Source organism: Myotis nattereri (assembly GCF_964212035.1).
Source record: "Myotis nattereri genome assembly, chromosome: 3".
NCBI lineage: Eukaryota > Metazoa > Chordata > Mammalia > Chiroptera > Vespertilionidae > Myotis > Myotis nattereri.
In genome coordinates this window covers 45261110-45274846 of record NC_138077.1, presented here as the reverse complement: position 1 = coordinate 45274846, position 13737 = coordinate 45261110, and the positions used below count along the sequence as shown (strand labels likewise).

General features: G+C 38.6%; 1 pseudogene across 1 annotated transcript in view; it reads right to left on the bottom strand.

Moving 5' to 3' along the window:
* Positions 1–2446: 2446 nt before the first annotated feature.
* Positions 2447–13737, bottom strand: part of LOC308515343 (histidine-rich glycoprotein-like) — a 285767-nt pseudogene continuing 274476 nt past the window's right edge. The window contains exon 7 of the transcript in view: positions 2447–2625. The product of the transcript in view is annotated as a histidine-rich glycoprotein-like (transcript). The remainder of the gene's footprint in view (positions 2626–13737) is intronic.

Below are 13737 nucleotides of genomic sequence, written 5' to 3'. Positions count from 1 at the left end.
CCTGTCACACACAGAGCTGCAGGGAGATCAGGGAGTTTGGGCGCTGCCCCCTGTCACACTGATCCCGGTGCCGGGAGGCCTCTCAGCTCCGCTGATCCCGGTGCTGGGAGGCCTCGCGGCTCCGCTGAACCCGGTGCTAGGAGGCATGTTACCATTTTACTATATAGGATAGAGGCCTGGTGCATGGGTAGGGGCCAGCTGGTTTGCCCTGAAGGGTGTCCTGAATCAGGGTGGGGGTCCCCACTGGGGTGCCTGGCCAGCCTGGATGAGGGGATGATGGCTGTTTGCAGCTGGTCACACACCCTTCAGGGTGGGGGTCCCCACTGGGGTGCCTGGCCAGTCTGCGTGAGGGGCTGAGGGCTGTTTTCAGGCTGGTGGGTGACTGAAGGTCCCAACTGCTCCTTTTTTTCTTTTTTTTCTTTTTTATTCTGGGCCAGCTTTAGCTCTGGCCCCAGCTTTGAGGCCTCTGCTGCTGAAAGCAGGTATCTGGTTTGTTTGGGTTCTATTATTGAAACACGGTATCAACTCCAGCTCTGAGATCCCGGCTCGCTGAAAGCAGGTTTCTGGGGTTTTGTTTAGCTTCTATATTTGTAACCATGTTTCAAACTGCAAGTTCAGAGGCCTGGCAAGGCAGGCAGGGAATGTTGGAGTCCTCCATCACTGAAGCAAGCAAGCCTCATGTTACTTTCAAGCTGCCTGGCTACTGGCCGCCATCTTGGCTGGCAGTTAATTTGCATATCTCACTAATTAGCCAATGGGAAGTATAGCGGTGGTATGGCTAATTACCATGTTTCTCTTTTATTAGATAGGATAATTGACATACATCCCTGTGTAAGTTTAAGGTGTTCTGCATGATGCTTTGATTTATATATGTTTTGAAATGATTACACTAGGTTTAGTTATTATTAAACATGTCATGTACATATAATAAAAAGAAAAGATTTCTTCTTGTGATGAGAACTCTTAGGATCTAATCTCTGAGCTTCTTTCCTATATATAATGCAACAGTGTTAACTATAGTCACAATTCTGTAAATTTCACCTTAGTCCTCACTTCTCTTAACACTGGAAGTTTGCATCTTTAGATCACCTTCCCCCAGGTCCTGTTTCTGAGTCTTCACTTGAAGCGCCCACTGTGATCAGCCTTGGGCTCCTTTCCACTCCTCCTGGACCATGCACATCAGTCATCTTCCACCCTCAGCTTCTGCATCTTGTGGGTCCCTTTTTCTTCCCAGCCCAATGTCTTTCCCAAGTCTCTTTCACCATAAGTTTTTTTTCTTTCTCTCCCTTCCCCCATTAGAATCTACCTGCTGCCACCACCACACACCTGAACTGCTTGAATAAGTCAGATAGAGAGAATCTAAAGTCTTATTAGCTTGAGTCTAATTGCTTGAATCTGGTTTGGAAAGAAGAAAAGAAAAGAAAAATCAAATGTGAAAAAAGAGTCCCCTGGCCTCAAAAATGAATAAAGAAAACTTTCTGAGAAGGTCTGAGAATAACACAGGAGTCTGGGGGTTTGGAAGCAGAGGACACTCAGCTGTGCTTTCTGGACATGTATCCTGAAAGACAGCAAGATCCCAGAGTATGGTATTTTTGGCAGTCATGTTCATCAGTAGTCTTAGAGAGACTCCTGCATCCCCAGTTTGATTCAGAAGAAACAGATACACTAGACCAAAGAGTGATGTGAGCAGGGTAGTAAGCATCCCTTAGCAGGGGGACCTCGTGAACTAGTGAGGACGAACCAGACCTTCTTCTCATGCTCACCACTCAAACACCTGGGACTATGTGAGACTCTTGAGCTGTGGCATAACTTTGTGTGGGGAGGAGCAGGGAGGGGAAACTCTAAGAGGACTGAGGTTAACTATCCTATTATTCCAGCAGGATGGCAACTTGAAATATAAATTAATGTTTTGAAAATAAAGTGTTATTTCTGGGGCACTTGAATTTATGGTCATGATTCATGCCTATGAACTTCTTTGAAAATTATATTCTGAGCTTTGTTTACTTTATAATTAAATTTAGAACTTATTTCTCCAAAATAAAGGGAATTTAGAAATCTAGAAATAAGAAGTAAGAGAGAATTTGTATTACTTTATAAGAACAATCATTTATATGACAATACATACTTTCTTGGCATGCCCAGCTACCACATAAGTACTAGAAGAGGAACAATGCTAGAATTAAAGGAGTTGAGCCCAGGAAGTGAAGAAATTCTGAGGATCAGAAGTTTGTTTTGAGTGGTGTAGTAGCCAGTGAGAAAATAAACTTTTGACTTGGGACATTGAGATTTTTTCCTCTCCTCTCCATTTTTCTTGTTCTTCTCACATCATCTACTCCCCTACCCACATTTTGTCCTATTCTGAATATGAAAGTTAAGATTTTAATAACTTGTAATGTTGCATTTATTATTGATTACATTTTATTTATGATTCTAATTCAGAACATTACTAATTTTTCAAGGAACACAGATTTATTTTTGGAAATGTCTCTTCAAAAAACTTTGAAACTTGGGAAAATTCACTCTTGAACATCCCTGGACATAATTCCGAGGTTGATTGAGGGAAGGGCTGAATTTTTGGCATTAGAGGATGGTTGTGGTTTAGCAATGAGAAGGTGAGAAAATTGTCTTCAGGAAGAGGAAGAACTTCACATTTCTTTAGTGGAGGGAGTCGGTAAACATATCCAATTTGTCTCCATTTTAAGGAAAAGTGTCCTTTGCCTGGACTTCTTTCTTCTGAGTGCCTAGGTGGTGAGCTATGGCCCTGGTGATGGTGATCTTGGGGACATTTCCTATGGCGTGGTGGGTCACAGGGTCCATTGTCATGAAAATCATGGCCATCAGGATGCTGTCCATGTAGATGGTGTCTGTGGGGATGGTGTCCATGGGGATGATGCTCATGAGGACAGTGTCCAAGGGAATGGTGCTCACTGGAACTATGATTATGAGGGATGCATGTGTGCCATTGGTGCCAAAATGGAAGTTATGACATCTTGAAGGGGACAGTCATGAAGGAGCTCCTGCTTGAAGTGGTGGTCTGAGTGATTTTTGTCGTCCAGAGGAGGTGGGCATCCATATTTATGTGACTTGTGGGCATGGAGGTTATATCTGGATCTACTTTGTATAAATGAAGGCTTGCCAGCAGAGGAATGCCTATGGCCTCCAGAGTGTAGGAGATGGTCCAAATGGGGTTGAACATTGCTGATGTTTCTATGTTTCTGGTGAAGGACACAGAAAAGTGAATATCATCATGTAAAGAAGAAATTAGATGTTTAACTTGATTTAATTCAACTAAGTCCATACTTTTGGATTGCAGAAATAAATTTTAAAAGTAGGATATCAAAGAAGCGTTCTCAAACTTTTATCTAGGCAAGTTGGCATTTGAAATACAAAGAAAAATTATCATCTACCACCATCATTTCACAATAGCAATAATATTTTATAACAGCAGTCAGAAAGATAATCTCAGAGTAAAGGATGGTTCTTTTATATGTAATATGTTATACCACAAACAATTTTCTTATCTTTATTTTTCTCATTTCCATATAAAGTAATAAAACTATATTACAGAATGGTACTCATTTGTAGATCAGCATTTGAAAAGCTAGTGCCTTATAATTTAGGCTCTCAGCAGAATTCTGAGACTCTGTGGTATAAGCATCTCTTACTACTAATAGATGAGCACTTCACCTCTTCACTATCCTTATTCAGGTTTTAATATTTTAAAAAAATCGTTATAGCCATGCCCATGGTGATAAACACGCCCCCCTTTTTGGTTTGTCACATGGATGTTTGGATTATCTTTTTTTCTGATATAAAAAATACTGTGAAGAATATTTGTGCATAGAACAAAAGTTTCTACACAGTGATATTCTCATAAAATATTGTTTTGTATTTTATTTTACATATATTTATATAAATTTGACACTAATTCATTCTCAGGGGAGGAGGTAAGAGGGGTTGGTCAAGAGGGAAGCATAACAAAGGGGTCCAAGAAATTATTGGGGGTGATGGATATGTTCACTATCTTAAGTGTGGTGTTGTATTCATTGGCATATACATGTGTTAGAATTATCAAATTCTAACAAAGGGACCCTTGCATAAACCAGATTCAGGATCTTTCCATTTAACCAGACCATTTTCCTTTGGCTTATTCTGACACCAGTGTAATTCCATAGGTGTCTTTCCATTAGCGTTACAAGTGAAAAAATTAAAAGTAATTAAGGCTTGGTGTAGTCTACTTACAGAAGATTTGACCTCTATTCCCCATTTTTGTTTTTCAAGTTGGGATTTTAACCACTGATTATGGCCTTCTATAATTGCCTGTCCTTGGGAATTGTATGGTATTCCCGTTATGTGCTGAATTTTCCACTTTTTACAAAATTACAGGAAAGGACAGCTTGTGTATGCAGGTTCATTGTCAGTTTTAATAATTTTTGGAATTCCCATGATGGCAAAAGAAGCTAAGCAATGATTAATAACCTGTTTTGCTGTTTCCCTGTAGATGCAGTGGCCCTTAGGACCTTTGAAAAAGTGTCTACAGAGACACGCAATACCCCATGGCATCCAAAAGAGTATAGTGTGTTACATCCATTGCCAGATATGGTCCCTTATCAATCCTCGAGGGTTAATTCCTGTATTAGGCCTTTGAGGCAGATGTAACATGCATGCGAGTGTGACACAAGTTGATAATGTGTTTTGCCTGCTGTCGAGTGATTGAGTATTGCTTAGACAACATTTTGGCAGGCTGATGTAAAGCTGATGAGATTCTGTGATGTGTTATAATAACACGAAGAATTGATCAGCATATGCATTTCCTTTTGTTAAAGGACCTTGCAGGGTGTTATGAGCCCTGATATGAGAAATATAAAAGGGATATTGTCTTTGCTGTACAATTTGCTGTACCTGTTTAAATAGTATAAATAGATTTTGGTCACTGAGACATCTTAATCGAGCAATCTCAATTCTGTTTACCAGGCCAGTTGTAGAGGCAGAATCAGAAATAGTATTAAGAGGTTCTTGGAAATCCTGCAATGCAGCCTTGATACCTTCTAATTCAATTGTTTGCACAGAAGTATGACTGGCCTGGATGACTTGGTATGAATTCATTGCATAATAAGCAGCTTTACCGTTAGATGAACCATCAGTAAAAACAGTTAATGATCCAGGGGGTTCCTACCTAGTATTTTTTTTAATATAGACTATAGGGTGTAATATAAAATTGTAGTAACTTGTTTTTTAGTAGGTGACAACCAAGTTCCCCTGAATATTCACTTATTTCAATTTGCTAATTCAAATCAGTCTGAAATAACAATTCTAATTGCTTCCCCATTAGGGGAAAATAGATGCATTGGGGTTCTTCTCCTCTAAGCTGCTTGTAGCGCTTTCTGAGTTGAGATATTAATTGAGCCATGAGTTCTATATATGTAACCACAGTGTTAGAGAATTGATCCCTAGGTGGACACACTCAATAATAGTAGGAGAGTTTTTATTTTGGAATATGACTCCAGTGGGACTATTTGCAGCAGGATTAATCTGTCCTAATAAAGGCAATCCAGGCTGTACCTGTGCTACTTGGGCTGAGGAGATTGCTTGCTCATTCTTAGTAACTCCTTCCTAGGTTCAACTGTTAATGTTCAGGGAAAGGAAAGATGATAGTCACCCCTAAGTATATTGAATATATTTGTTGTTTTTCCTAAAGAGATTTTTAGATAAGGTATTAATTAATATTCTCCAATAATTTTTGAAAGTCATTTAAGGTTTTGTATTTCTACTTCTTAAGGCCTAATACATTGGTTTTTAATTACAGTTCCTAGATATTTGGAGGGCATTTCCCTCTGTATTTCCTCCCAGAGCAATCTCTAAGCCACATTTAGGGATTTTCTTTTCTAAATGGATAGGCATTGCTAAAGTTTGCTTTTCCTGTGGGCTTACCATAAATCACTATATTAAAGACTTTTAGTTTCTTTGGAGCAGAACAACCAACTTTGTTGCCTTTCAGAAAAACAGGTAGGAGAGAGACATTCTGGCCAATACCGCAATGCATACATTTCAAGTAAAAGTAACTTTCTTTTTACTTTTGGTGTCTCGTTAATGGTAAGATTTCATGCTTGCATAATAACTTTTAGTTTACTTTGTAAATAGTAGTGGAAGAGATTTTAAAATTTCTCCTTTTTATTAAGCTTAACTTTACTTTCAAACAGCATTCTTTTTGGCTAGTGCTTATTTGCATAAGGATGCAAATTTTACTTTGGACTTTACTAGAACAAATTGTTCATAAAATATTGGCTTCTCATACAAATGAGTTTATATGAGACTTTGATTATATTGTGAAAAGCTAACTTAATAAAGTATGCACCTTTATTGAAAAAAAGCAAAATAAGCAAACCTGTACATTTGATTTATGAAGTATAGATGCCACCCACCCTCCAGTCAATTTGAAGAGCAGGCTGGATGGCAGTCTGAGACATTAAGTATGCTCCTGTCTTAAAATTCCACTGCTGAATATTCTGGATTACTTCTTAAGCAAAATATACTTTTGCTTAAGAAGTATTCAGCAACCTTGTCCTGCCTTCCCTTTATGTATTTACCATTTACTCTGTCCTTGGCAGGGGAGACAAAGGTAGTGGTCTAGCCCTGTCTAAACTTCCCTAAGATTTTATGATCCTTTTACAACTTTTGCAAATAGTTAACTTTATAACGTATTTCTTTCTTTCAATATTTCTTTTTCCTTCTCATTACATACACAACCTTCACAAATTTCACACTTTCAAATTAGCCTTCTAACCTTCCTTCTATGTCCTTCAAAAATGCATAACCATGCCTTAGACCTTCCCTTAAGTATTTCTACTCTAATTTTTTGTCATACCATCAACAACTTGTACAGACCTTTTTCTTCTTTTTCTTTTAAAATGTATGTCCTGCCTTCTATTATTAAAGCCACACAATATTTAAACCTTAATTTTCCAATGATAATTTAAAGTAAACAGCCAGCATTTCTTAGATTGACATTTATGAACATTCTAAACTTTAAGAAATATATTTTTAGATTTTCTGTGGTAAAAGGTAAAACCAAGTGAACTTAAAACTTGTTGGAATATTTAGATATTTATTCTTTAATCCAGCAATGTTTTAAAGTCTTTAAGTTACAAAGGACTTTAGAAAATTATGTATAGGCATATGCACCTGGAGAAAAAGCAGGGTGAGGAGGGAACAGGCCTCTAGCCATTTGAATTTAAACCTCTACATTCCTACTTAGAGATAACATCTAAGGTTACTGTTGCAGCTTCTCTGCATTTACAGGGAGAAGGGCAAGTGTCCCTTTTCTCTAACAGAGAGTATAGTCAGTCTCCTCTTGAGTGACTGGACTTTCATTGTTAATATATTTATAATTCTTACTGAAAAGCTTTATTGCAAATCCTTTATTTTAGTTACATTTATTTATTTATGTTTTAACAGCTTTGAGATTTTAAAGCCAATTATTATTATCCAAGGCATTTTCTCTTTGGCAAATTCTGTAACAGAGATAACTTACTGACTTTCATTGGCTTTAATGTTAAAGTTTTATCTTATCTTATCTTATCTTATCTTATCTAACTTATCATATTTTATTTTATTTTATTTTATTTTATTTTATTTTATTTTATTTTATTTTATTTTATTTTATTTTATTTTATTTTATTTTATTTTATAAAACAGGAGTGCCCCTGGGACTTGTGAGGCAATCTTGGAATGTGTCCCATTATTATTCAAGAATTACCCATTATTATGGAAACACTAATCTTTTTGCCCAACCACAGCCTGCATATTTTCCTTGTGTCATTTTTGCCATCTTTTAAAAACAGGGTGGGGCCTATTCTATAGCATCTGAGAAGAGATGAGGCTTAGGACAAGAGGCCACCCAAAATCAGGCAGCCTGCACCTTCTCTAAAGTTCGCCTTTTTCTCTTCTCGGGTATAGAAATCACAGATGCATTCCTAAATTGTGAGAAATGTCTCATCGATCCACATTTCAAATGACAGACTGGGAAATAAAAACATGGTGAAATGAGAATTTTAAGAACGCTCCTGTGAGTGGACATCCATTTTACAGGATCACTAAGAGACCTAGTCATTCATGGGCTGGGGCCTTTTTTAGTTACCTCTACTTAGTCTAGGGAATTTTCCTAGAATCTGTGCTATTGGCTACGTGTGCCGCTGATATTGTTTCTCCCCGTTCTCACATTCTGTTTGCTCTGGGGAAATTTAGTAATGGCTTGGCCATCTGTTGTTACTTTTCTATTAAATTAAATTAAAGGCATGCTTGATAGACTAATAATAAACACATTAAATCAAACAAAAAAGACAGATAAAACAACAATCAACAGACAAGCGTGCACAACATAGACAAGACTTAATAAATCAGAGTTCTTTTCATGGATCTTTCAGATGTTTTACATTGCCTGGGACTTATAGCCAGAATGCGGCCTAGGTCTCAGCCTGTTTTTCACAGATCTTATCCTATTTTGCTCTCCATAGCACTGACTGGCCTCTAAAGTCATTTCAGCTAAAATCTGCCAGTCCCAAGGCGTCACATGGTAATTTTCAGACAAAGTATTAAAGAGTTCTTTTGTACAAGGACTGTTAGCCTCTTTTTCTCTAGTGGATGAGAATTCCCACACTAGAGTCAGAGATTCTGGGGCCTTAGGTTTTACAGACTTTTGATCACCAATATGAAGTGGGCATAATGCAGTTCAAACAAGAGCCCACAGAGTTAAAGATGACAAGGGCATTAGTTTTCTTGAGCCTGATTTAAGAGAGTACCTTGTGACACCTTAATTCCTTTATCCTTGAGCATGCAAGCTAAAAATTTACAGTGTTGTTTTTGCCTTTTACTCGAATTCTTCCCCGTTATAACCTGGCTGAATCAAAATGTTCCTCTTCCACTTACATTTGTGACTCTGAAGCTGGCAAGGGCTTTGTGCGGGGTGAACTTCCCACCTTTCAGGTGAATTTCAACTTTTCCTTTATCACTTAGTTTTTGGCTCAGCCTAATCTTCTCCAGATTCCTGTTTGTGGAACCAGAATGCTGCAACCTTCCGTGGCAGGGGTTCAGTTTCTGAAGAAGGGGCCAATGCATAAATGAAAATACTATACAAGAAATATAAATTTTGAAGGCATGGGGGACCTGATGGAGACCTCTCTCTTGGAGAGGCACACTGAAACCTGGTCTTATCAACCTTTTATTCAATTTTAGATACACATCTTGCTCTCAGTAAAGCACAGCAAACAGGTAACAGACAGACTGTCTCTAAGGTCAATAAAGATCAGTAAAGATCAGAAAGGTCCAGTAAACATTTACTTTGAGGCTAATGGGTCAGGAAATTGTTTTGAGCCACCGCTATCTCAATACAGCCCTGCTAATACCTAAGTTTCATCGGCCTTCCGTGTATTTTGGTGCACTCTTATGACAGTATTGGGAAAGTGGTGACTTCCCGCAGTGCACCTTGATCCCCGGGGTTAAAATCTCTGTCAACATGCTGTAAATTATCAATGGGTCCTGGGGACAGAAAGTTGAGACATGCCTCTGATGAGTGGGTGAAACTGTGACCTGCACAAAACTGGATATTTCTAGTAGGTACCAGGTCCAAAGTGTTTTTGACCATAAGCACTACCTCATTCATCGGTGTGCTAGGTAGGGTTAGGAGTAAAGTAATTTTCCTCCATCTGCCCGCCTGTCTCAGCCATGAATTGCCACCATCCATCAGTCTCCTTGATGAATTATAGCACTAGAAGTCTTTAGCAGAAAAAAGCTATATTATTTCAGGGAGGACCTGAGTTCAGGTAGAATAAAATGATTAAGAGGCTGTTGCTTTGGAGTCAGATCTGAATTTCAACTCTGAGCTGTAATCCTCTTCCTGTTTGATGCTGGGTAAGCTATGGAACATCTCTGAGTCTGTTTCCTCATGTATAAAATGGGGATTAATGCCTCCTGGCAGGATTGTATGATAATTAAATAAGAAAACATATAAAGTAAATAATACAATTCTTGGCAGAGATTCAGGTGCTGAATAAATGATGCTATTGGTGATTATTTTTGTCATTATAATTATTATTGTGCCTGAGGAAGTTGAGGACACCAGCTATCATTCCAGTTCTCCATGGCTCTTAAAACATGTTAAAAATATTGGTTCTTGTGGAAGAGAACTGTGGTGAGTGTAGAAGTCAAGCCATTTGATGCCCACCCATCCCAGATAAGGGGTGAGAGGGAATACACCATTGAGAGAAAGGCACAGCATTGAGGGACAGAGCTGGGATTAAGCTGTCCACTCAGCCCTATTCCTCTAAAGAAACCAATATACCTATATGGATCCTTCATACCAGGAGAACCCAGGAGCATCAGGCCAGAGGGAATCAGCCCAGATTCCCTTCCCACTGAGACAGCATCTCCCTCCCTGCTCTCTCCTCTGCAGTGAGTGTCTGTAAGTGTCCACAGCAATGGTGCTCAGCCTTGGCTAGAATCGCCTGAGGAGCTTTGAAAAGTCCTTACGTCCAGGCCTCCCCTGAGAGCAATTCAACCAAAATCTCTAGGTATTTAACCCAGGCATTGGTAGATTTGAATCTCCAAGATGATTCAAATGTGCAGTCAAGGTTGAGAACTATAGGGGCTCCAGACAGAACCTGGAAGGAGATCGAAGAGAGAGGGAAACAGCAGGGCATACCACACCAAAAGCAGACCACATTTCCCCAGAGTCACAGATTGGCTTAGGGAGTGCTAAAAGTGGAAGAGACACATTTTGACTTTTGGTGGGTTGGGGAATGTTATTCATTACAACAAAACTGTTTTATGCTTCAATGAGCTGAGTTCCTTCATTAAGTCTTTCCATTATTGCTGTATTTGTCATGTCCAATATGGAGAGCCCTGGGCAAACCAAATGCTGGTGAAGGGAAAGGGATGGGACAAGGAAAAGCCACCAAGGATGAAAATAAGCTTTTCCTGCAGTACTATCTTGCTAAGACTTAGGGGTACTCATGTGAGCCATGCTTTCTCTCCCCCTTGCTTTATTGAACTTAAATACAGACACAATGCTAGTGATGCCATCCAGTTTCTGGGGGAGCTTCAGATGAGACAGACATTTCAGGGATCCAGTGAGAGTGCTAGGGTGGCAATGGTCAGGAGAATACAGAATGATGGTGAGTAGGAGAGATAGTCTGTCCTCGGGAACTATCTGATATAGTGTGGCAGAATGCACGGGAGAATGATCAGCTGGCACTCTGAGAGAGGAAAGTTTAACCTTTATTTCACAGATCTGCTAGTCCAGGGTTATTCAGGATCCAAAGCCTGAACTGAACTCATGAGGAGGCTCTGACCTATATATATCTCCTCCTGTGGCGGGCTCCTGAGGATCCCACAGCTCTGCCCAAATCAGCTGTGGCGGGGCCCTGGGGTTAGGCTCTGCAGCTCCACCCAAGTAAGTCAGAGTGGGGAAGTAAGATTACAGTTTTAACCAGATGCTGAACTAGGTTGCAAGTCCTCCCCCCACCCCCATATTCCTATTCACTAGGAAGTGACGTTTAACATTGTTGAAGCATCTTATTGGTGTTGGAAAAGCTTCCTAGCAGTCCTGAGCCAAAGAATGGCCAATGATGTGGAATGGAGAGGGGACTCATGACATTTCACAAGATGGTTATCAGGGCTGAGAGGGGTAGATAAATCTTCACCTCTATGTATTCTTTCTGGAATGCAGGTTTTTCCTGGGTGTCCTGCAATAGGACCAGAAAAGTCAGGAACAAAATTTTTATTCTTTGTTGTTGTTGTTGTTAATCCTCATCCAAGATATTTTTCCATTGATTTTTAAAGAGAGTGGAAGGGAAGGGGAGAGAGAGAAACATTAATGTCAGAGAGACACATAGATTGGTTGCCTCCCACATTCCCATATGAGCCCCAGATTGAGCCTGCCACCAAGGTACATGCCCTTAACCGGAATCGAACCAGGGACTCTTCAGTCTGTGGGCCAATGCTCTATCCACTGAGGATAACTAGCCAGGGCCAGAATTTATATTCTTTAAAGTTTATTTCCCCCCACTATGGTTGAGTGTTTACTTACAACCTCTATTTTTGAAGGGTATTATTAGGAGCCACTTAAGGTTTATAAATGTGGAAAATACAAAAGTATAAAGAAAAAAATCACCTCTAATTCTACAATGAGAAAAATCATGAACAATTATATATTGCTTTATGGACTTTTCCTATTTAAATATATATAGTATGTATGCTTTTACATTATTGGGATTATTCTGTACATACAGATATTCTTTTCCTCCACTGGATTGAATGCTTATTACAACCTCTATTTTTGAGGGGTATTACTAGAAGCCATATAAGCTTTATAAATGTTGGGGTTTGTTTGGATTTTTTAATAAGATTTTATTTTCAAATTTGAGTTATTTTAATTAAACAATTTTTAGTTATAAATATAATCTCTATTCAAAGTAAAAAGAAAACCAGATATTATTGAATGTGTAAAATAAAATCTTTGTTATCCTCATTCTTTTTAAATAATATTTTTATTTATTCATTTGACAGAGAGAGAGAGAGAAACATTGATTTGTTGTTCCATTTAATTATGTATCCATAAGTTGCTTCTGGTCTTTGCCCTGACCTGGGATTGGACACACAACCTTGGTGTATTGGGACAATGCTCTAACCAACAGAGCTACCTGGCCAGTGCTTATCCTACCTCTCATTCTTCAATCCTTTTCCCAAGGGAAACACTTTGTTTTTAAATTTAAGAAACATTTTTTAAAAGTATGTTTTTAATGATTTTAGAGAGAGAGGAAGGGAGAGAAGATAGAAACATCAACTTTAAACAATAAAGAAGTAAAAATTAAAAAAAAAAGAAAAGAGACATCAACATCGATTGATTGCCTCTGCTAGGGATTGAGCCTGAAAAATGGGCATGTGCCCTCAACAGAATCTCACCAGCGACCTCTTGATGCATTGGCTGATGTTCAACCACTGAGCCACAAGTGAGCCCAAAGGAGCTGCTTTTAATAAATTTTTGTTATATACAGTTTAAACAGTATATTTTTCCTTATGGTTATACCATGAAGAGTTTACCAAATCATTGAATTTATTTAGAAATATTATTTTTACTGATTACATGGTATTATATGGTATATATGCTTATAATATATCAATATACCCTTATATTTGGACACGTATATTGCTTTCAATTATTTGTTCTTTTTTTTATAATTAAATCTTTATTGTTCAGATTATTACATTTGTTCCTCTTTATTCTCCCCATAACTCCCCTCCTTCCAGTTCGCACCTCTCCCTCCACCCTCACTCCCCACCCACTGTCCTCATCCATAGGTGCACGTTTTTTGTCCAGTCTCATCTCCCACACCCTTTTACCCCTCAAGAATAGTCAGTCCATTCCCTTTCTCTGTCCCTGATTCTATTATAATCAACAGTTCATTCTGTTCATCAGATTATTCATTCACTTGATTCTTAGATTCACTTGTTGATAGATGCATGTTTGTTGTTCATAATTTGTATCTTTACCTTTTTCTTCTTCTTCCTCTTCTTAAAGGATACCTTTCAGCATTTCATATAATACTGGTTTGGTGGTGATGAACTCCTTTAGCTTTTCCTTATCTGTGAAGCTCTTTATCTGACCTTCAATTCTGAATGATAGCTTTGCTGGATAAAGTAATCTTGGTTGTAGGTTCTTGGTATTCATCACTTTGAATATTT